The sequence below is a fragment of the Camelus dromedarius genome, chromosome 4, assembly GCF_036321535.1.
Source record: "Camelus dromedarius isolate mCamDro1 chromosome 4, mCamDro1.pat, whole genome shotgun sequence".
Lineage (NCBI taxonomy): Eukaryota > Metazoa > Chordata > Mammalia > Artiodactyla > Camelidae > Camelus > Camelus dromedarius.
The window spans coordinates 42,292,124-42,314,164 of NC_087439.1; the positions used below are offsets into that span (position 1 = coordinate 42,292,124).

The 22,041-nt window shown below is 36.2% G+C and overlaps 1 protein-coding gene across 1 annotated transcript in view; it reads right to left on the minus strand.

Moving 5' to 3' along the window:
- SCN9A (sodium voltage-gated channel alpha subunit 9) overlaps positions 1-21,687 on the minus strand; it is a 122,454-nt gene extending 100,767 nt beyond the window's left edge. Inside the window, exon 1 of the mRNA XM_064484879.1 lies at positions 21,360-21,687. The gene's annotated coding sequence lies outside the window, so the exon portion shown is untranslated. The remainder of the gene's footprint in view (positions 1-21,359) is intronic.
- Between the last annotated feature and the right edge of the window lie 354 nt (positions 21,688-22,041).

The window sequence follows — 22,041 nt, forward strand, 5'->3', positions numbered from 1 at the left end:
TTTATGCAGTCCTATTTTAGATAGCTTGATCAAAAATTTAAAATAGACAAACCCTTACTGATCTAATGATGCACTTTTAAAGACTGTTTCATTAACAAATATTTACTTGGTTGACATATGTATTCCTTTGCTCTGGGATAAGAAATAAAGCATATAAAATCTGACCTAAACAAGTAAAGTTCAAAAAGTGAAACACCATGGCAAATTAATGATGGTGAAAATTTTTTTTAAAAACCTACCATGAGTGCAGAGTGCAGCCAAGACTGAAACTAAGAAACCAAGTGATGCATTAGCAAGGACCTTATATCCTATACTGAAGTAAGAGTAGTTAAGAAAGCAATTCTCAATTACAAGTATTAATCATTAACTAAAATATATGTGTTGCTGTTATTAAACACATCTTCATTAGAACTTTAATGAATTCATTAAAAATATTGTTTCAATTTGTTCATTTTTCTCTTTTCTTACAATAAGAGTATAAAACATTCTCCTATATATTATCAAGATCCTTTTGCCACAATTATAAGGTGTATTCAGACTTTCAAACTTAAAAAAGAGGAAGAAATACCAAACAGAGCCTATTTTAGGAATCCAAGCCTTCCGCCTGAAAGGGGTCTCTAGGTTTCTGTGCTGCTCTATTCTGTCACTTCTATCAGTTGAAAATTGGGTGTCATGGCTATGTAAGTGAGATAGGCCACGTTAGCGGTTTTCAATTTAGGAGTACCGAGGTTGTGAGAACAATGAATTGTTTTCTCTAAACCAAGATTTAAAACTTTTAAGGACTCTATCTTTCCATTTGACCTGTTTTTCTTATTGAAGCACCACAAGATTTCTTTTGGCAAAAAAAGAGTTGTGCTATAGAAAATGCTTGAAAGCATTTAGTTGGCTAGTATCAAGGAGGTTTGGATCAAATATAGCATTCATTCAACGTATAAAAGATCCTGCCTTTACAATGGGAAATTAAATGATCTTCCCCGGCTAAAGAAAATCCTCTATAGCTGTCCACTGCCTTCAGGATAACCTGCCGTGCCTCTGGTCTGGCACAGAAAGCCTTTCCTAACCAGGTGCTGACAGCCTCTGTTCTTCCCCTGTTTGCAACCTACATTCCAGCTCCAACAATCGATATTTCATTTTCCCAAAGGCCGGCCAGATTATTTTATGATCCTTTCCTTTTCATGCTGCTCCCTCTCTATCCAGTTTCAGCCACCCTGATCATTTGATGACTGATCTCTGTTTCTATTCAGCTCAGAAAGCACTTATTATATGAAGAGATCTGACCTCATCGCCTTCCTTTCTTCCCTCAAATATAAATTCAGCTCTTCATCAGCTTCTCCTCTCATCTCTCTGACTTGGGCTCCCAATTGTAATGAAACACATATTTTTATTGTATTTCTTTCTAATGTCTCATTTCTTTCATTAATCTCCATCCTTCTCTTCTTCAACTAGACTGTAAGCTCCTTAGATAGGAAACTTGTCTTAGGCATCTTTTATTTTCTTTATTGTTTTTTAATGGAGGTACTGGGGGTTGAACCATGGACCTTATGCATGCTAAGCATGTGCTTTACCTATGTGCTATACCCTCCCCCCAAGCATCTTTTATCATTAGTGTACAGCATGGTAGCCAGGCATCATAGAAACCTGAAGAACATGTGATGAATGACTTTCCCTAACCTAAATACATTAAGAAGCAAGCATCTTGCCTTTAAGGTAATGCATATGTCACATTGATTTGTAAGCAAATTTCAATTGTTAACAAAATTCCTTAAGATTTTTCTAATAATTTGAGAGTATCTTCAAATATAATAACCAATAACTGTCATGTTATTGATTTTACATCAGAAACTTTTAAAAAATTTATAGCACCATCAATTTTTCTTCTTCTCATTAAAAAAAATTAAAGCACATTCGGAAACAAAACAATTCCTAAACTTCTATGTAGCCTGATGTGTGCAAGAAATATAAAATTTCTGCTACTATACTCGGTTTCTCTTTTTAATGATACCAAAATAAAAACTACTGCCTAACTGCTTGGGTTTAATCAAAGCAGCTTTCCACCAACCACAAACAGTAAAGTTAAAAGCTTGATCCGACAGATGAGAAAGGAGACCAATATGGTGGACACCATCTAATTAATTATACGTTAAAATCCCTCAATTCTGAACTATACTAGTAAGAGCAGAAATTTAAAATCCATTAGGAGTGACTTTCCATTTCACAAGGAAGCACCCCAAATTGTCAATATTTTATTTGAAACATGTATTTGATGAAGGACAGATCACCAAATGTCTGGATCTCCAACGAAGTGATAATGTACTCAATGTTTTAGAAGCTTAGGCACAGATAAAATAGTAGATTGTTGGAGGGGAGGGTATATAGCTCAAGTGGTAGAGCACATGCTTACCATGCACGAGATCCTGGGTTCAATCCCCCACACCTCCTCTAAAAATAAATGAACTTAATTACCTCCCCTCACCCAAAAAGTATTTAAAAAGTTTATTCTATGGATTGTTGACTAATTCTAACTTAAATTTTGCCATTAAACAATGCAGTTTATTTACAATTTGTAGGTAAATAGCAGGGTCAAGTTATACAAAAAACATTTTATTATCATTAAATCCAACACACAATACTTTGAAGAAAGTTGTGCATATAACCAATTTAAGGTTATTAATGTGGTTGACTATAAATATAGCAAGTTTTCATTGGTAGAAAATTTAGAAAATATTGAAAAGCATAAAGATTAGAATAAAATTAATCTATTCAGAGAAAATCATTGATGATATTTTGAGATATTTTCTTTGTCTTTTTATGCACATACATTCAGCCAAAATGCTTTCCAGAAGGCTGTAAAAATTTATGTTCCCTCTAGCAATATATAAGCATATATTTTTTCCATACCCAAACAATATTAAGTATAGTAATTTTTAAAATGCTTCACAATTTGATAGGGGAAAAAAAAGCATTTAAAAAGATGTGCATTCCATGGAATACTTCGTTTCTTCTTTAATAAATCTGTTTATTCCCTTGGTCCTTTTTCTATTGGGGTTTTCATCATTTCCTTCTTTGATAAAGAGTCTTTTTATGCTAAGCATATTGATCCCTTTCCACTAAAGTTCCTACTTACTTTTTTTTTTTTTTTACCAGTTTGTCATCTTTTAATTTTTGTCTTTGGTAAACCTGGTTTCTGAAAATAAGTAGAATTATGTAATTGTTATCTTTAAAAAAACTAGACAGTTACTTTATAATTAAAATATTCACAGTTTCTATGCATATGTATTTTTTCCTAGGGTGAGAGCAGAGTTTTATTTTCAAGATCTATTTCTGGGAAGCACAGGTCTGGAAATGAGCTATCACATAGTCCCTGGATTCTGGTCTGGGGCTGAGAGAGGGTGCTCATTTTATCGTGAATGAATCCCTCCAATTCAACCTTTGCCTCTTTTCTTTCCTCTGTGTTTAGGTCACACACCTCCTTGGATCTTCTGTATAATCATTTTTGCATTTGGAATTTTGTACAGTGAAATCTCTTTCATTCAGATGACTCTATTCTAAATAAAACTAATAATATTACATATTTTTATACACATTATGGTATGAAGCACATTCATGTGCTTCATTCATTCATTCAAATTCATTCTAGACATATTTTTGAGGACTTGTTATCTGATTATAATCCTAAGCTTAGCAGCAATTAGTAACTCCAAGGATAGAATACTTTTAAGTTGAATAGCTGGGCCCAAACTACAGGTTTGTGACTCATTTTTCCCCTAAATAGCATTCTTACATTTATTTTTGAAGAATAAATACAGCCATGAAACTCAAAAGTGATGTAATCAAAGTAATTCTTCCTCTCTCCCTTGTTTCCCAGCCACCCAGTTTCCTACCCTAGAGGGAATCACCAGTACCAGTCCCTTGTGTATCCATATACATGTTTTTACAAACACATATCTACCTATTAATTTTTCTTTTAACACAAATAATACCTTATATACACACTGCTTTACATTTTGCATTTGTCACTTAAAACTACAATCTGGAAACATTTCCATACACGTATGTAGAAAGCCACCACCTCTTTGTCCAAGAGCTTCATAAATTCCTATTGTATGGATATGCCAGAATTATTTAGCCATTGCTCCTTATAGAACATTCAGGCAGCTTCCCAAAGCTACAATGGTTATCTTCCCATACACAAGCTTCACAGTATGGAAGTATATTTGTGAGACAGATGCCTGGAAGTGGAATTGCTGGGTCATACTTACATCTACGTCTTTAATTTGGAAAAGATAATGTCGCCAAATTACTTTTCACAGAGGTTTTACCCATTTATACTCCCGACAATTTATCAGGAATTGTTTGCCTATAACTTCACCACTGAGTTTTATAAATTGGTTTTCATCTTCGCCATTTTGAGCAGTGGGAATGATACCTTCCTATTATTTTAGTTTGCATTTTCTCTTATGAGTAAGGTTGGGATCTTTTCATATCCTTGGAAGCCATCTGTACTTCATTTTCTGTGAGCTCTCTGTATACAGCCTTTGTCCATTTTTATAATGGGCTATTGGTCTGTTCTTATTAAAGTAGAAACTCAATGATTAAATTAGCTCTTTTCTGTGGCATAAGATGCAAGTATTTTTTTATCAGTTTGCTGTTTTCCTTTCTTTCTTTTTTTTGGATTATGGTGATATTTTCCCTTCAAAACATTCAGTTTGTAATTAAATTGAATTCATCTGTCCTTTCTCTAATGGATACTGTGTTTTACATTACCTTAGAAAAATGTTCTGCTTTAACATTCTGGAAAAATTATACATGTTTTCTTCTAGTAGCACTTCTTCCTTTTGGTTTATATTCTCTATTTTAAATATTTGATTCATTTGAAATGTATTGCGGTTGTGAGGTAGCCATTTGAATTTATCTTTATCCACATGACTATCCAGTTGTCCCAATGATACCTATTAACTAATATTTCCTTGCATCTATTTGAGATGCCACTTCATAATTATGTCTATTTCCGGACATTATATTTTCTTCCACTGCACTATGTATTATACTAATATTACATAATTTAATTACTCTAGTTTTATAGAATCACTTAATATCTAATGGGGTTAGTCCTAACAGATATTACCCTTTTCTTTTGTATACTGTCCTAGCTGAGTAGATTCAGGTTATCTAATTTCAAAGAGGGAAAATCCTATTTTTATTTTCATTGGGACTGCAGTAAATTTATAAGTTAACTTAGAAAAAACTGCCATCTTTATATCCGATAACTCCTTTTCTTAATACCTTCTCTTTAGATCATACATACAAAATATACCATCATAAGGAAAATGGGCTGAGCTGGCTACCTACTTTAAAGCCCCCTAATGTTAAGTATATCATCCATAAATTAAATATAATAATCAATAAGTAAGCAGTCACTTTAATTGTTCTCTGCTGAAATTTTACCATTTCACCCTTCATATTTAGCACTATGTTAATCATATTAATAAATTATTAAAGTGATCATTATTTCCTAGAGATGTATAATTTGGGGGATTACAGACACTTCAAAAGAGTAGTTCAATATTCCATGTCCTAAAATCACTCAAAGAATTTTTATGACAATTTATAGTGTTTGAGCAATTGATATGCAAAACATTTTAAGGAGTGTATGCAATAATTTCATACTAAGAGTAGCACACGGATAGTCAGGGATTTACTTCTAGATCTTTAATGAGGAAAATTATTGAAATATTGTATTCTGGGTCTTTCATAACACCCTGTAATGATTATCTACATTATATTTTAAGATAGATGTTGTCTCTGTGCATGGGCTTACAAAATACAGTATTCCTCAAATTTGTAAGAAATTCATTATAATCTCAAGATGTGTTACTTTGAAGGAAATTAAGATTATTGTCAATGATTGCAGGCATATCTGAAATTTTTAATAGAAAATTCATGTGGTCCCATTTATACATGATATATGAAGGAAAAGGGGAAAAGATTCCTTTGCTCACATTAAATTTTCTCTGTTACTCAGAATTAACCCTTTCCTGAAAGTACAAATCATCACAAACTTAAGTAACCCCTGGGATCGCTAAAGTACGTCCTACACCGTTTTATAAAGCGTTATATAGAGAGTGCATTTCCACTCTGATTATGCATGTGTCCACCTCCCCCAGAACATTACCAGGAGAAAGGGCATAATAGCTTTGGCGCCAGGCAGGGTTAGGTTTGATTTCCCTGCTTATAATACCTATGAAGCCTTGTGACATTATACAAATTCCTCATAAATGGAGCAGGGGAGATATCTGTCATACAAGGTTTTTAGGTAAAAGAGAAACAGTTTCTGTCCCTACCACAGTGCCTAGGCTAAATAAATATTAGCAAAATTATTGTCATTTTTCCCTATATATACTGCAATTTTTAAATGATAAACCATGAGTTAATCAGCAAAAGTAAAATCTTTTAAGTGAAGAATTTTTGTTACTTATGATTCATTTTTCCAACATGTTTATGGCTTTAATCTAAAATCTAGGTCTACAGTAAAACAGGAAGGCAACATAACGTAGTTGTTAAATTTATAGCTACAGAGTGAGAGAGACTTGAGTTTTCATCTCATCTCTACTGCTTATTAGCTTGTGTCCTTGGGCAAGTTAATTAGCCTCTCTAAAGCTTGGTTTCTGCATTGTAAAACAGCTGAAAAATGATTATCCAATAAGGTCATTTTAAGGGAAAAAAGTGAAACACTGCATTTTAAATATGAAGCACATTTCCTGGTACATTTTAAGTGTACAATACATTCTAACCATTCATTTAACACATTTCCTGATAACATTTAAAGTGTACAAAAAATTCTAACCATTATTATGAGTGACTTTTATCAACTTTCTTGTCAATTGATTTAGCACACCTGAAGTTCTAAGACAGGAGAATAACTTTGGTTTCTTCATAATAGACAGAACGTTGCATTGCACATACAGAAACCTTTCTTTTTCAGGATATTTTAAAGATTAAAACAAAACTATGATCATTGTAAAAACCAAAACGACACTGCTTTCTACCAACAGATGGCGATATATGTCACACAGTCACTTAGTCCCTGCCTCAGGCTCCTTAGTCCACGCAGTGCATACGATATGAGTGCACTGTTTTTAAGAGGTGATGAAAATTATTAACTACATCAGACTTCTTAAATGCAAATATACTGAGTGTTGAAATATTTGATAACTAAAACAACTGGAATTTGATGAAAACCAAAGTAGAAGTAATAAAATAACTGAAAGTGTCTGAAAATAAGGAATGTGGCAAGCTTATAAAAGATTAATTACCTGACAGTAGAAATAGTTCTTTAGGACTGAGCAGGATCATGTAATAGGTTAAAAATGCTGACAGTAAGCAACAGCCAGAATGATACAAAAAAAACATTATTTTTAAAAAAACATAAAGAGAAAAATTTCTAGTAGGGGTTGGAGGAATTTTCTTCCTTAGTAGTGAATGCTCTAGAACTTAATGCAAAGCAAGAGGAGGCTAGGTATTCATTCAAGAAGGTAAAATTCAAGCATAGTGACAACTGCTGATGAAATAAATATTCCTGGCAAGCCTAGATTAGTTCAGTAGGCTCAAAGCCCTTTAATTCAATATCAGGACAAATTAGGTAAGCATCACACACACCAAGAGATTCTTCTGGAACATTTGTGGACACTGTGGACGGTAAAGAACTATGGAATAAATCACATGAACTTACAAACAAGCCTTTTGCAAACTAATGTGTCTATCAAACTAATAAGTTCATCAGCAGAGGAACTTTCTGTGTTTCTTACTTCTCTATTTCCTCTTGGAACTAGAGGCTATAATAATTAGGGCAAGGCACTGAGCAGCCCTGACCATAATCTGGGAATATGATGAAACCCATATAATACTGTTTAAAATGTATTCTCTTTTGAGGTCGTTGTTGTTTAAAAGATATTCAGAAGATGAAGGGTATGGCTATTTTTTAAAAAGGGGGTGAAGTAAATGTATGATAGTATTTCTTCCTGCCATTTTTAGACAGGGTTTTTAGACTCTCATGATAGATATAAACAGGCCTAGAACAGTGGAGAATATTCCAGATTAGAGAGTGGCCACAGAGTAGCAAGTAAAGGTGGAGAAAATAATTCCTGTCCTTCCTCAAATTTATACTCCAATAGAACTCTGACCAAAAGACTTGGATTCTGAAATAAGGTGAGTGCTTAGGCAAAAAGAGTGTATAACAACTCAATGGCAAAGGTGCTTCACTTGTACTTACAGGTTTTACTTCTTTTACTAGTGTCCTAATTAATGCACTGAACTGTTTATAAACAAAAAGAGGTCCACATGTCATATTTTAATGACAATATAAACCATATGTAGTGACCTTGAGTTTCTATAAATAGTCACCATTTTTCATTTGCTGGTAGCTACCCAAGGGGAAAGGACTTAAACTCCACAAGGATTATTTGTGGTACAAACTAATCTTCAAAGCTCAGTGCTCATCAGCAAACTCTCCCAAAAACACTTCTAACAAAAATGACTGAAAAACTAAGTCTTCACCAAGAATTAAGGGAAAGGGGACAGGAGATTTTTGAACCTGTTTGATTAAAATTAATCTAAGATTCTAAATAGTACAAGTCATTGATTTACTAAACACTTAAAGAAACAAGACAGTCTTCCCTTTTCATCGTTTACTCATTTGTTTATTCACTCAAGTATTACTGAGTACACACTCTGTGTAAAATACTGCGCCATGGTTGGAGGGGGTTATAACTGTAGCAAGACAGAATTCTTGCTCTGTTTAATCATATCATCTAAAACCCAGGATCAGAATATAAAGAGCTCCTGAATCTATTAACTAGTTAGCAAGGAATCACAATTCCTAGGCTACATAGGAGGGGATCAATTCAAACATTTTTCAATAATAGGATTGGTCCAAAGAACGAAAGAACCCAGAGACCAGGAACGTATGAACATGTAATATTCTTTCCGCACCAGGAATCTTCCTATGCTACTACTGTACTCTTTCAATAATTCAAGCATTTTAATCCTAATATACAAGAAAAAAATAAGGTAGGGGTTGCTGAAAGGGAAAGTAAATGTTCAGAGTAAGGAATATTGAACTAAAAACCAGACCTCCGGGAATGATGCATGAAGGGAAGTTGGAGACTCTTAGACTCCATAATGTCTATAGAAATTGAAAAAAATAATCACCAGTGGATCACAGACCTAAATTAAAGAGCTAAAACTATAAAAAGAAATCACAGGGGAAAACATTTAGGATACTGGACTTGGCAGTGATTCCTTGCACATGCCACCAAAAGTACAGGCAACAAAAGAAAAAGGTAAATTGGATTTCATAAAAGTTAAAACTTCTGTGTATCAAAGGACACTACTGAAGAGCAAAAAGCTAACCCAGAGAAAAGACAAAATATTTGTAAATCGTTTATCTGATAAGGGATTAATGTCCACAAAATATAAAGGACTCTTAAACTCAACAACAAAAACAAAAAAAAACCCTATTCAAAAGTGAGCAAAGGCCTTGAATAGACATTTCTTCAAAGAAAATATACAAATCCTTAATAAACACATGAAAAAATATTCACCTTCACTAACCATTAGGCAAATGCAAATCAAAACCACAATGAGATACCACTTCACACCCAGTAGGGTGACTATTATAAAAAAAGAGAGAGAAAACAAATGTTAGTGAGGGTGTGGAGAAATTGGAACCCTTATGCACTGCTGGTGGGAATATAAAATAGGGCAGCCACAGTGGAAAAAGTTATGGCAGTCCTTCAAAAAATTAAGTATAGAATTGTCCTATGATCCAACAATTCCACTTGTGAGTGCATAAAATAATTAAAAGTGGGGACTCAAGATATTTGTACACCGATGTTCACCACAGCATTACTCATAATAGCCAAATTGTAGAAACAACCCAAAAATCCATCAAAGGAGGTATGGATAAATAAAATGTGGTATAAACATACAATGGACTACTATGCAGCCTTACAAAGGAAGGAAATTCTAATACATGCTACAACATCAATGAACTTTAAAAGTATTATGGTAGGTGTGGTTAGCATGCATCCTGCACTCAATCCCCATTACCACCACTTAAAAATAAATAACTCAACCTAATTACCTCCCCCACCTCCCCATACACACACACACACACACACACACACACACACACACACACATATACTAAAAACACATTGCTAAGTGAAATAAGCCAGACCAAAAAAGACAAATATTTTACATTTCCACTTATTTGAGGTACCTAGAGAAAAGTCAAATTCATAAAGAAAGAAAGTTACCAAGAACTGAGGGGAGTGGAATGAATGAGGAATTATTATTTAATGGGTACAGAGTTTCAGTGTGGAATGATGAAAAAGTTCCGGAGATGGATAGTGGTGATAGTTGCAATGTGAATGCACCTAATGGCCCTGAATTGTACACTTAGCAATGGTTGAAATGATAAATTTTATGTTACGTATATTTAACCACAAAAAAATTTTTATTTTTTAAGTCACAAAAATGTCCTGACAACTGTAAGGTAGAGTGTCCATAGGCTACCAGAGTCAGCAGTTAGCAGCGGGGCAATCTTGATGGGATTCAGATGTGCTTCCCGGGTATCTGTTTCGCCAGGCAGTACCCCTTTATATCTAGGCCATATCATCATTTGATGAGAAAGAACTGTACAACAGATACCAAAATTAATGAAAATCTGCAAAATATTACTGTACTCTCACCATGTTTTAATTTGCAGAATTTAAACATTTAAAGATACCCTCAATTGTAACCTCTGCCCTACTAACCCTTTTCTCCTCAACTGGCTTCCAAGAATCTAATCCATTGCAGACGGGAAGAGAATATAGAATATTTACATATAAATCACAAAAAATCACTAAAAGATTAATTTTGTGTGGAAATTTGGTGTTTTCCAATCATTTATTGGATTGTGTGGTATCCACATCCAGAATGGGATCCAGTTAAAAAAAAAAAGGCACACTTCATCCCCTCCCAAAATTTGCCCCCTGCCAGTCACTGTAACACTGGCTCATCAAAGTAATCTTTTCCAAATTAAGAAAATGTCTTCGTCTTCTACCATGTTCTACCTTGCTCTCTGCACTTTAGCCACAGTGACTTCCTTGCTGTTCCATAAACACATCAAATACGCCTTAGGGCTGTTGCAGCTGCTGCTTCCTGTCACTGAAATAATTTTCCTGTTGCTTAGCTGGCTCCCTCACTTCCTCATCTCCTTCAGGTCTCTGCTCAAACAGCGTCTCTAAAACACTTCTCTAGCCACCCTTATTAAATAATGCCCCGTTCCCTCTATTTTCTCTGCCCTGCTTTTTTTCCCTCACAGCACATATTATAACACAAAGACAGGAAGTGGTAAACGTTTATTTATTCACTATCTGTCTCAAAACTAGTAGGAATCCTCCATGTGTTGCTCAGTGCTGTAGGTACAGTGTCTACAATAGTGCTGAAGGCAATGAACAAAGGAAGAGGAAAGGAAAGAAGGAATTACTATTAAATTCCAGAAAACATATAAATGCCGAGAACAGTGATGCTGAGAGTTCTAGGAACTGACCTGGAGCAACTCAGCATCTCTTTACCACCACCCTTGGGATCTCTGCCAGGTCCTCCCTTCCCACAAACCTCAATGGCACTGATACCAACTTGGATATGAGCTCCTGACCTACACATTTTGGAGGCCAACCAGATTGGGCTTCATGACTGATTATCAGCTAAAGACAAATCAGTTGGAAATTGTAGTTGGAACTCTTTTTTTTTTAACTATCTGACTGCCTCTCCACCTCTTAAGCAAATACTCCAACAGATAATTCTCACTTTTAGAAAAGGATTTGGGCTTCAGCCTTCTTAATGCATCAACTTGAGTACACGTCAAAATATTTTGGCTCTTTTATGCAAAGAAGGCTAAATATTGTCATTGAGAATCAGTGAACCCAAACTGTGGCAGAAAATCAGCTGCAGTGCTGTTCCTTTCTTGAGTAAGAAATAAGAAATAAGACTGTTTCATCAGGACCTAGTAATGATAAACAGCTAGGCTTGAAAAGCATAAATGACTAAATCCTTGTTAACTGATTCTTCCTACATTCTTAGAAAGGAAGTTTCAGTGAAAAAGAGCTATTTTTAATAAAAGTTGAACACAGTTGTGCAATAAATATGTATCATGTATTCATCAATAATGTATTAAGAATGACTGCATGTGAGGCACCATGCAGGGAAGCATGATGGACAAGAAAAAGTTATGGTCTCTTCCCTTAAAACCTTCAGTCTAGTGGATAAGCCGCCAACCCACAATCATCAGAACAGACTGAGATATATCATGGAACTCAGGGGTCCAATTTCTCACGTATTTTATATCCTAAGTAGATAACAGATAATAAAAGAAAATCATTTGCATTAGAAAATTATTTTAAGTATCACACACGGTAAATTAATTTCCCCCAAATGTTTTAAAACCCTTAAGAGCAAACACTCTGAATCATTGATATTAAAGAAACACTATAATTGACATAAATCATTGACTCTTTATGACAGTAAGTACTAAGCTTTAAATTAGGACATAAGAACACTTTAGATGAATATTGTCTTCTTTTCTCTCCTCCATCCTCTTAACACCCAGGATCTCACAGCTGCAACTTTATTCTCTATTTCTACTCCATTTCATCACTTAGAGCTTCATGAACCTACCCAGACATTTCACACACACATCTCTTTAATGACTCTCCTCCTCTTTCAACTCTTGTCTGCCTTGGGTTTGTCTGCCGATTTCAATTCTGTCATAATAAAACAAACAAAATATTCTAATCATGGCCAAGTCAAGTCAGAGTAGCACAATGACACCCCTAGACCAGGAAAGCAAAGTTATTCAATGTCTAAAACAACCTCAGAAACACTTTAAATGTATAGATACATTTCGCAATATCACAATGACTTCAAACTTCTACTTCAACCTCAATTTTGGTTTAACGCAAATGTACTCCTCAAGAATCAGTATTCAGGATGAATGTTTAAACAATCTTCAATATTTATTTTTCTTGTTCTCTAGTATGGTGTATCTGTGTGGGATATGTGCAAATATATTCTTGGGACAAATAAGATTTTCTTCGGTTAAGAGGAATATATGTCATTCAAGCTTAGTAATCATGGTCAGTAACTTCTGAGCCTTACTGTTTTCACCTCAAAGGGTGGTTGTGAGGATTTAAAAGGAACATTAGCAAATTCTTTAATGTCCTGCTTGGCATAAATGAGATCTCCACATATGAAGTTGTTAAGTTAATGTTATTATCAGTAAGATTAATGAGATGTAAATTGTGTTGTCTATATTTTCCCTTATGGCAAGGTACCTGTTATATATTCATTGTCTGTCTTCATGACACTACCCTGGCCCACCTCTTGCAACACATAGTCTATTATTCTTTGCATCTGAAGAAAAATTGTGAATTGCTAAAGATAACAGTAAATAAAAATGATTCAATTATTAACCTTAATTTGATGATGTGCTTTACAAGAATCTGATTTCAATAAAGTAAGTGAATTGACATATTAGCAAATATCTCCCTCAGGTTTACGTATTTTATTTGCTGATTTAAAAATTCAGAGTTATATTCCTGATGACTGAATTACTAAAGTAAGTTTGATTTCATATGTATGTGAGACATTTCATGATAAGCTCTTCTAAAACAATTCCTATCAGATTAGATACCAATTGTTGTAAGATGCACTAACAGGACATGGGACAGGTCACCTCCACTGAACTGCTCTCTGTTAATGCAGAATTCTCGTAGTTCAGGGTCAAAAACAACAAAACAACAACTGGATGGTTAAACTCTTGATTTTTGAATGCCTCTCCCATGTTTTCCTATTGATAAGTTTATAGATACTTCATATAAACTATTTGTAATAGCCTATAGCTGAAAAGTTTACCAACAGAGTGTTACAAAGAGTTACAAATGGAATGATCTTATATTAGAGATGTATAATCATATTGTCTTTAAAAATAGAGGAAACTGCATTATTAATATTCACTGAAACACAGTTACAAGTAGAAATAACAGTGATAAACTTTAAATGCCATACCATTTGTATTCGAAAGATAATCAGAGTGCATTTTGATTTTAATATACTGTTACCATATGACTAGCTAACATTATTGAACATCTCCTTATCAAGTGTGAGATACTAAAATGCCTGTTGTAAATATACATATTTTAAACTAATGTGTACAGCAAACCTGAGATGTAGACACTACCAACATTACAACAAAGTTGCATTTGAGAAGTGAAAGTATTTGAGTAAGATCACATGCTGAGCAAAAGAAATACGTAGAAAAACTTTTTTCACTGTATTAATGTGAACACAAATTTATACCTCTATGCTTTTAACATGTGATAACAACATTTTACAAAGATTCTGAACTATGGAAAAGATGTAATATGAATTTTCCAAAGAGCTTCTCTGCATAGCCATTCTACAAACATTCATTCCTGAAAGTCTGTCAGATGATCTCTTGGGATTGTAAGAAGCTTGTTCCCAGCCGACCCATAAGGACGTCATTTCTTTCCTTCCTACTTGAATCACCATTAGCCAAGTTTGCCCAGGGTAACAAGAATATGGGGCGGCGGGGGGGGGGGGGGGTGGATCAACACTTCAACTTTGTAATGTTTTTTCCATGAAAGGATCATCTATAAAGAGTGGCCCCATAAAATTTACCTAGAACAAATGTTAACTTTATATCATCAATAAAGAAAGTAAAAGTGTAATTTACCAATAACATATTCTATTCTACTTAAAATACACCTATAGTTAGTAAATTATCCTTACTCTAAGCTCTAAAGGAAGCACTGCCCATGGACTTGAAAGAATAAACATTTAGTGGAGTTTAAATCAAGACATAAGGGGATATTTCATTATCATATAACTTCTCTCTCATTTTCCCCAGTTTTATTTTAATGTATGGATTTGAATATCTACATTTACTTCTTTTTCGAATTTCCAAATTACAGACCCCAAGAAGATGACAATTTCAATTACAGTAGATTCTAAGATATATATTTTATGAGCAACTAGTACAGTTGTCAGACACTATGTCTAGTGAAATAATCCCTATTTTTTAAAAACAATCAGATGACACAGGGAGTTTAGTTTGGCCTAAAACACAAAGAAGGTTTCATTAAACATCTCTATAGAAATGTCTTTGTAGTTATATTTTAATGCATCTGTCTAATCTTATTCATTATTCTTTAGAGGCTCAATTTTCCAATCATCTGTAGAAATACTTTGACCTAACAGTGGAGCAAAATTTGTATTACTGGTATATATACCAAGTGTTTAGAAGAGGAGATGTAGGAGAGAAAAGGAAAGAAAAAAGGCATTAATTGCAGGGTAGAGATGGTAGGTTAATGATACTGTAAATGTACTCACTCCCTCTAAAAGTGAACAATTTCCCGGTGAGCAATCACAGGTGTAATTAAAGTTTTATCATATTTTGATAAATGATTCAGACAGCTTTGTAAAAAATCCAAACAGGCATTTGAAAGAAAGTTGTGATCAATAATGGCACTCTCTCAAACACCTGACACAACAAAAGGAAATCATAAAATGAATAGCAACAAAACTGCAATTACAGTAATGGTGTATTTTAATAATAGTATATGGTATTTTCTGCTCCTTGTTATATAACTTTGAAAGTCCAAAGGTATTCCATTTCCTGTATTAAAGAAACAATGACAGAATTTTTTCACTTCAAATACAGTTGTCATTTTAAAGAGAAAAAAAGAACTGTTTCTCAGTGGAGCTAAAAAGATACAGGATAGTTCAATTCTATATACAATGTCAACTCAACTTTGCTTGTGGCAGACTATGTTTATTGGCACTGTTCATGGCCTTCCTCCTCCTTCCCCTTGTTCATGGTCTGGCATTTTTCCTCCCCACTCAAGGGTTTCATTTCTCCCAGCTTCATTCTACCTTTAGCTGCCAAGAGCTGATGGCTTTCCCTGTTGCCTAAAGCCCTTTCCTTCCAGCTACACAGAGAAGGAAGAGAACGTTAAACCTTCAATGAAGAAATTTCATTTTGCAGGATGTCAAGACACCAAAAACTGTTGTCTCATATTCCACAACAGAAATCTACCCACATTCTGTGAATGCTCTCCATAAATTCTCATATGAAAATCATTTTTATACAACCTTATAAAATCCATTTCATTACGACCTTACTGTCTTAAATGACAGTCTAACTCTATATAATTCTGAAGAAGGAAGCTGTAATACCTCCTGTAACAATGAATTAGCTTATCTGGGATGTGTAACATGGAGGCCCATCTTCAATTAGTGCACAGAGGCACTCCAATACACTCCAATAACCACACTGTGCTACCGTAATTGCAAATTTAACAAAATCCTTGGTGACAATTCATGAGATACTTGAATACTTCAAGAATAAATCTGACTGCCAAATTCTTTACCAAAAACAAACAAACAAAAAAAGCTTCTACACAGCAAAGGAAACCATAAGTAAAACAAAATGACAACCGAAGGAATGGGAGAAAATTTTTGCAAATGATGAAACCGACAAAGGCTTGATTTCCAGAATATATAAGCAGTTCATACGACTTAATAAGAAAAAAACAAACAATCCCATCCAAAAATGGGCAAAAGACCTAAACAAGCAATTCTCCAAGGAAGAAATACAAATGATCAATAGGCACATGAAAAAATGCTCAATATCACTAATTATCAGAGAAATGCAAATCAAAACTATGATGAGGTTATCACCTCACACCGGCCAGAATGGCCATCATTCAAAAGTCCACAAATGACAAATGCTGGAGAGGCTGTGGAGAAAAGGGAACCCTCCTACACTGCTGGTGAGAATGCAGTTTGGTGCAGCCACTGTGGAAAACAGTATGGAGATTCCTCAAAAGACTAGGAATAGACTTACCTTATGACCCAGGAATCCCGCTCCTTGGCATATATCCAGAAGGAACCCTACTTCAAAAAGACACCTGCACCCCAATGTTCATAGAAGCACTATTTGCAATAGTCAAGACATGGAAACAGCCTAAATGTCCATCAACAGATGACTGCATAAAGAAGAGGTGGTATATTTATACAATGGAATACTATTCAGCCATAAAAACCAACAACATAACACCATTTGCAGCAACATGGATGTTTCTGGAGAATGTCATTCTAAGTGAAGCCAGAAAGAGAAAGAAAAATACCATATAAGATCGTTCATATGTGGAATCCAAAAAAAAGAAAGAAAAAGAACATAAATACAAAACAGAAACAGACTCATAGACATAGAATACAAACTTGTGGTTGCTAAGAGGGTAGGGGGTGGGAAGGGACAGACTGGGGTTTCAAAATTTGTAGATACTGACAAGCATATGCAGAATAGATAAACAAGATTATACTGTATAGCACAAGGAAATATATACAAGATCTTGTGGTAGCTCACAGCAAAAAAAAAAGTGACAATGAATGTATTTATGTTCATGTATAACTGAAAAATTGTGCTGTACACTGGAATTTGACACAATATTGTAAAATGACTATAACTCAATAAAAAATGTTTAAAAATTTTTTTAATTTTAAAAAATTTAAAAAAAAACCAATATGGTTTGCCACTTGCTAGATAAAAGTATTACCGATTAATAATATTTGATTAATTGATAAATGGTTAATGATAATGATCATTGATTAATGAGCATTGATTAAAGCTGGCTGCCTAACTGAAAGCTAAATTTTCAACCAAATGTTCATAGCAAAACTACTTCTTTGTTTCATATCTTTGAGTATAGTCTCAAAAAAAGAGGGGAGACGTTGCCACACAAGTTCCGTGTGTGTGTGTAAATTCTTGTATAAATATGACACGATCATTAACCAGCATGAATTCTGAAGCCCACTTCCCTGCCTCAATAATAGTGATGATCTTCCTGGATCAGCTCATAGTGTCCCTCTGAGGCTTCCTTAGCGAACACTCTGGATTTCTGAGCCTGGAGTAGACACCAATTTGGATCACGAGGGCACCCAATCTACAGCCTCAGCCTCATTTGACCACACTTCCATCAACCGAGCCCACTCAAGTGTCCATATTTATTACAAAGTAAGATTTTAAATTTAGTGATTACTGAGTGACCCTCAAATTGTGGTAAAAGATACAGATTTAGGCCTAAGAAGTTCATCATTGTATATTAGGAGTCACACTAAAGTCATGTTGGCTTATGAACTCCAGTGGTTCTTTAAAATATATTTTAATCTAGTTGTGGTCATTGCCTTTCTAAGAATGCGATACAATCTACTTCCCTTTGAACGCCTTAATGCCTACACAGCTGCAAGTTGTGAATACGTCTCAGGGTATTTTAATTTTACCTCCTCAGAACCATAGTACAGGGTTGTAAACAGCAGATGCTCAATAAATTAAGAGAGAAATTGCATCCTAAAATGCATAAATTTACAGGGTTGGTACACTCTGTGGTGAAATAAGTCTTATCTTTGTACTTTATTATTTACATAATATCTAGGAACCCTCCCTACTACTTCATTGCAGGTACTGTTCTGGAGGCAGGGCCAACAATAAAGACATGGTCTCTGTTTATTGGGAATATTCAAATATACAAATCCCCCAAAAACCTGCATGCTGTCATAAGCACTAAGGAGGAAACGAACGAGGTACCCAGACAGAGACTAACAGGCGACAGCCTACTTATGACAAAGTGGTCAAGAATGATCTCTGCAAGGAGGAGACCTTTGAGCTGAGATTTCCAGTTTGCAAAGGAACTAACCATTTAAAGAGAGGAAGGAACAGTCCAGAGGCTGGGAACTTCTGAAAAGGCCTTAGGGAGTGAAACTGTGTTCCAGTTTCATGTGTCCCAGGTACTAAAAGAGCAGGGAGACTGGAGCATGTAAATGAGAGGAGATGCACTCAGGGACGTGGCAGAGAAGGGCCAGAGAGTGAGCTGTATGCTAACAGAAGGAATTTGTGTTTCTGCATTTACTCCTTTTTTCTATGTAGTTCTGAGCCAGTGAATGTTCTTAAGGTAAGGCATGATGGCATTACTTTTTATGAGAGTGAATTACAAGGGAGCAGACTATGGAAATAGACTAATGTGAAGGCTGTAGAAGGAATCCAAGAAAATTATGATGATGCCACTAATTTGGTGGCAGAGTAGATACAGAAAACAGGGTGGAAGAGGTACATCTGAGAAGTATAATTGAATAGAGATGCAATTGGGAGGTAAGATCGAGAGATCTAAACATGGACTGGTTAGGGATGAAATGCCATGATGAGGAAAAGAAAGCAATCAACACCGGTGGATGGTATAACCATTAGTTCAGGTGATGGAGCCTGGGGAAAAAGATCTGAGACAGAGTTTTAGGGGAAATCATAGATTATTACCATTGATATTTAGAATGACCTATTCACATTAATAAACTTTAAGTTCCTTTACAAGGTTAGAAAAATACCATATAATTCCTCCTAGCACTTCACATCTCTTCACATATCTAACAGCAATAGATATTAGATAAAGATTCTGTTTTTTTCCTTGCCACAGAGAAAGTTGGTTGGTCACATTAAATAAGGTGAATAGAACCCCACTGATTTCACCTCTGAGATTCTTACTTTTTCTTTGCTGCCAAAGTCACCTCGGCAACAGGTAGCAAAAACACAGAAGCACCAGGGCTCCCATGATTATCTCCTGGTCCTAAGAGACACAAGGGGGCAGGAGGATGCTCTTGGCAGAGAGCCAGACCTGACTCATCTTTCTTCTGTAGAAGCATCAGGTACCCTGTAAGCCCTGCCCTGCACCACAGGAATCATGGCAAATTGTATGCCCAGCTTTTATAAAAATACATCGCCATGTCCCACGATTGCACAAAGGTTCGCTTTTAAAAAGGAACCTCTAAAATAGGCACTTTAAACAACTGCAAAACAAACACCTACCTTAAGCAAAACTACTGTCAGTTGCTAATAGAGGACACATCCTCCATTACATCAAATGTCATATTCTGTCTAGCATTTGGTTGTGAACAAGCTATTCTAGCAATCATGATTATTCCATACACAGGGATAAGATAAGACTAACTTTCAAATAATTAATAACATTTGTTAAACATCCTACTTAACAGTTTCTAAAAAAAGTGATTCTAGTTTAAATTTTTTTAAATGATGGAAAAATAATTTGAAGACTTTTCAATAAAATGGACTATTTAATAATTGGATTTAGTTTGCAGATAGGCTTTATTGATATTAAAGCAAAAGTCATGAAAATATATTTTTAAATACTGGCAGAAAGACAGACAATATCGTTCTCCTGCCCAAGGAGAAACAGGAGAAATGTGTTTCTGAAAAAAACTGAACTTTCTAATACTAACTTCACACTCAGCAAGTGAAAATCCATCATTCTTTTAAAAGCTTACGTTGATTTGATCTTTATTTTATTGAAGTGAGCTTCTTAAAAACTCTCCTAAGCTTCTCTCACATAAAAATTGCTCTTAGCTTCTGAGATATAAATTACTTCGAATGCTGCAACTGTAACAAACAAACAAACAAACAAACAAAACACTAAAATAATGAGAAATATGTTTGCTATAATCACAAAAGTTGGCATTCAAGTTTCTAGTTTGGTAATCTTGCTTTAATCTTTCAATTGTTTTTAACACAAGTAAGGAAAACAATACTTTTTTTTCTCTAAAATTAAATGACAGCTTCAGATGAAACCGATAAAGTTAAAATGATTTTGAATCTTATCTGAATTTCACTATAAAATGATTATTCGTTTGGAAAAAATAAACTGCTAAGCTTTATTTTAGAGAAATGGGGCCAAGCAGCCGGGTCAGTTATTTATGTTCGTGTGCTCGGAAGGGGTGCGGCGCGCCCATGCAGTCCCCACAGGTAGTGTCAGCTTTGTTGGTTCTGCACGGTCGCTCACCTTTGCAGATGGGAAATATAATACATGCTTTTTGCTCATAAAGAATACGACCTGCCCCCGGAACCCAGACTCATCCAAGGACTCTGCCAGCGCAGACAGAAACAAATAATAGTAAACCATTAGGTACAGCTGCCCCTCCTTTCCACATTTTCACAAAGTGGCAGCAAACCCACACGGTTAAAACCAGCAATGGGTCGGCCTTGCAATGGAAACAGCTGCCTTTCCAGCTCCTCTTGCTGGCTGGCACCTCCTCACCCAGCTTCTCCCCTCTCCGCTTTCCAGGTGGCGTAACACCAGGTAGCTAAAACCAAGAGACGCGAAAACCGACACAGGTGGGTGTGGCGGCTTCCCTTCCCGCTACACTGAAGGAGCAAGAGAAAAGGCACTTACTTGCAACCTTGCCCGCGGATCATGCCCACCTTGTGCGCCCGCAGAGTATGGCCTCGGGGAGGACGCGGGCTTCAGGGACCCTTCCTCGCTCCCAGCTTCTCTCCCCCAACGTTCTCTCTGCTGCTGCTGCTGCCGCTGCCGCTGCCGCTGCCGCTGCCGCTGCCGCTGCCGCTGCCGCTGCCGCTCTGCCTTTCTTTGGGCTCCTGTTGCTCCGCGGGCGCCTGGCACTACCCGCCGCTGGCACCCAAGCTAGCCCAGCCCCAGCCGGCGGAGCCCGCGGAATTGGAAACCAGACGCCCGCCGCGGGAGCGCCGGCGAGGATCCTGAGGGAAACTGCGCCCCTCCTTCCGGGGCGCGCCCTGGGAAGCGGCAGCCCCGCCCCCGCTCCCTGCCCCTCCCCTCCCCGCCCTTTCCCCACCCTCGCTCCCGGCTGCCCTCCCCTCCCGCAGGGGGCGCCGGGCGGGGACCCAGCCAGGGGCGCGGTGTTGGAGGTGCTGCAGCCTCTCCACTGTGCACTAGTAGGAGGCAGAGGAGGGGGTCACACGACCGCCCACCCTCACCCACCCCATTGAGTGGGCCGTGTGTGTGTGTGTGTGTGTGTGTGAGTGTGTGTCCAGCAGCCTGAAGAGCCCTTCCCTTACCTCACCCCCTCCCCCATCACTCCTTCTTCCCTTTCTGCTCA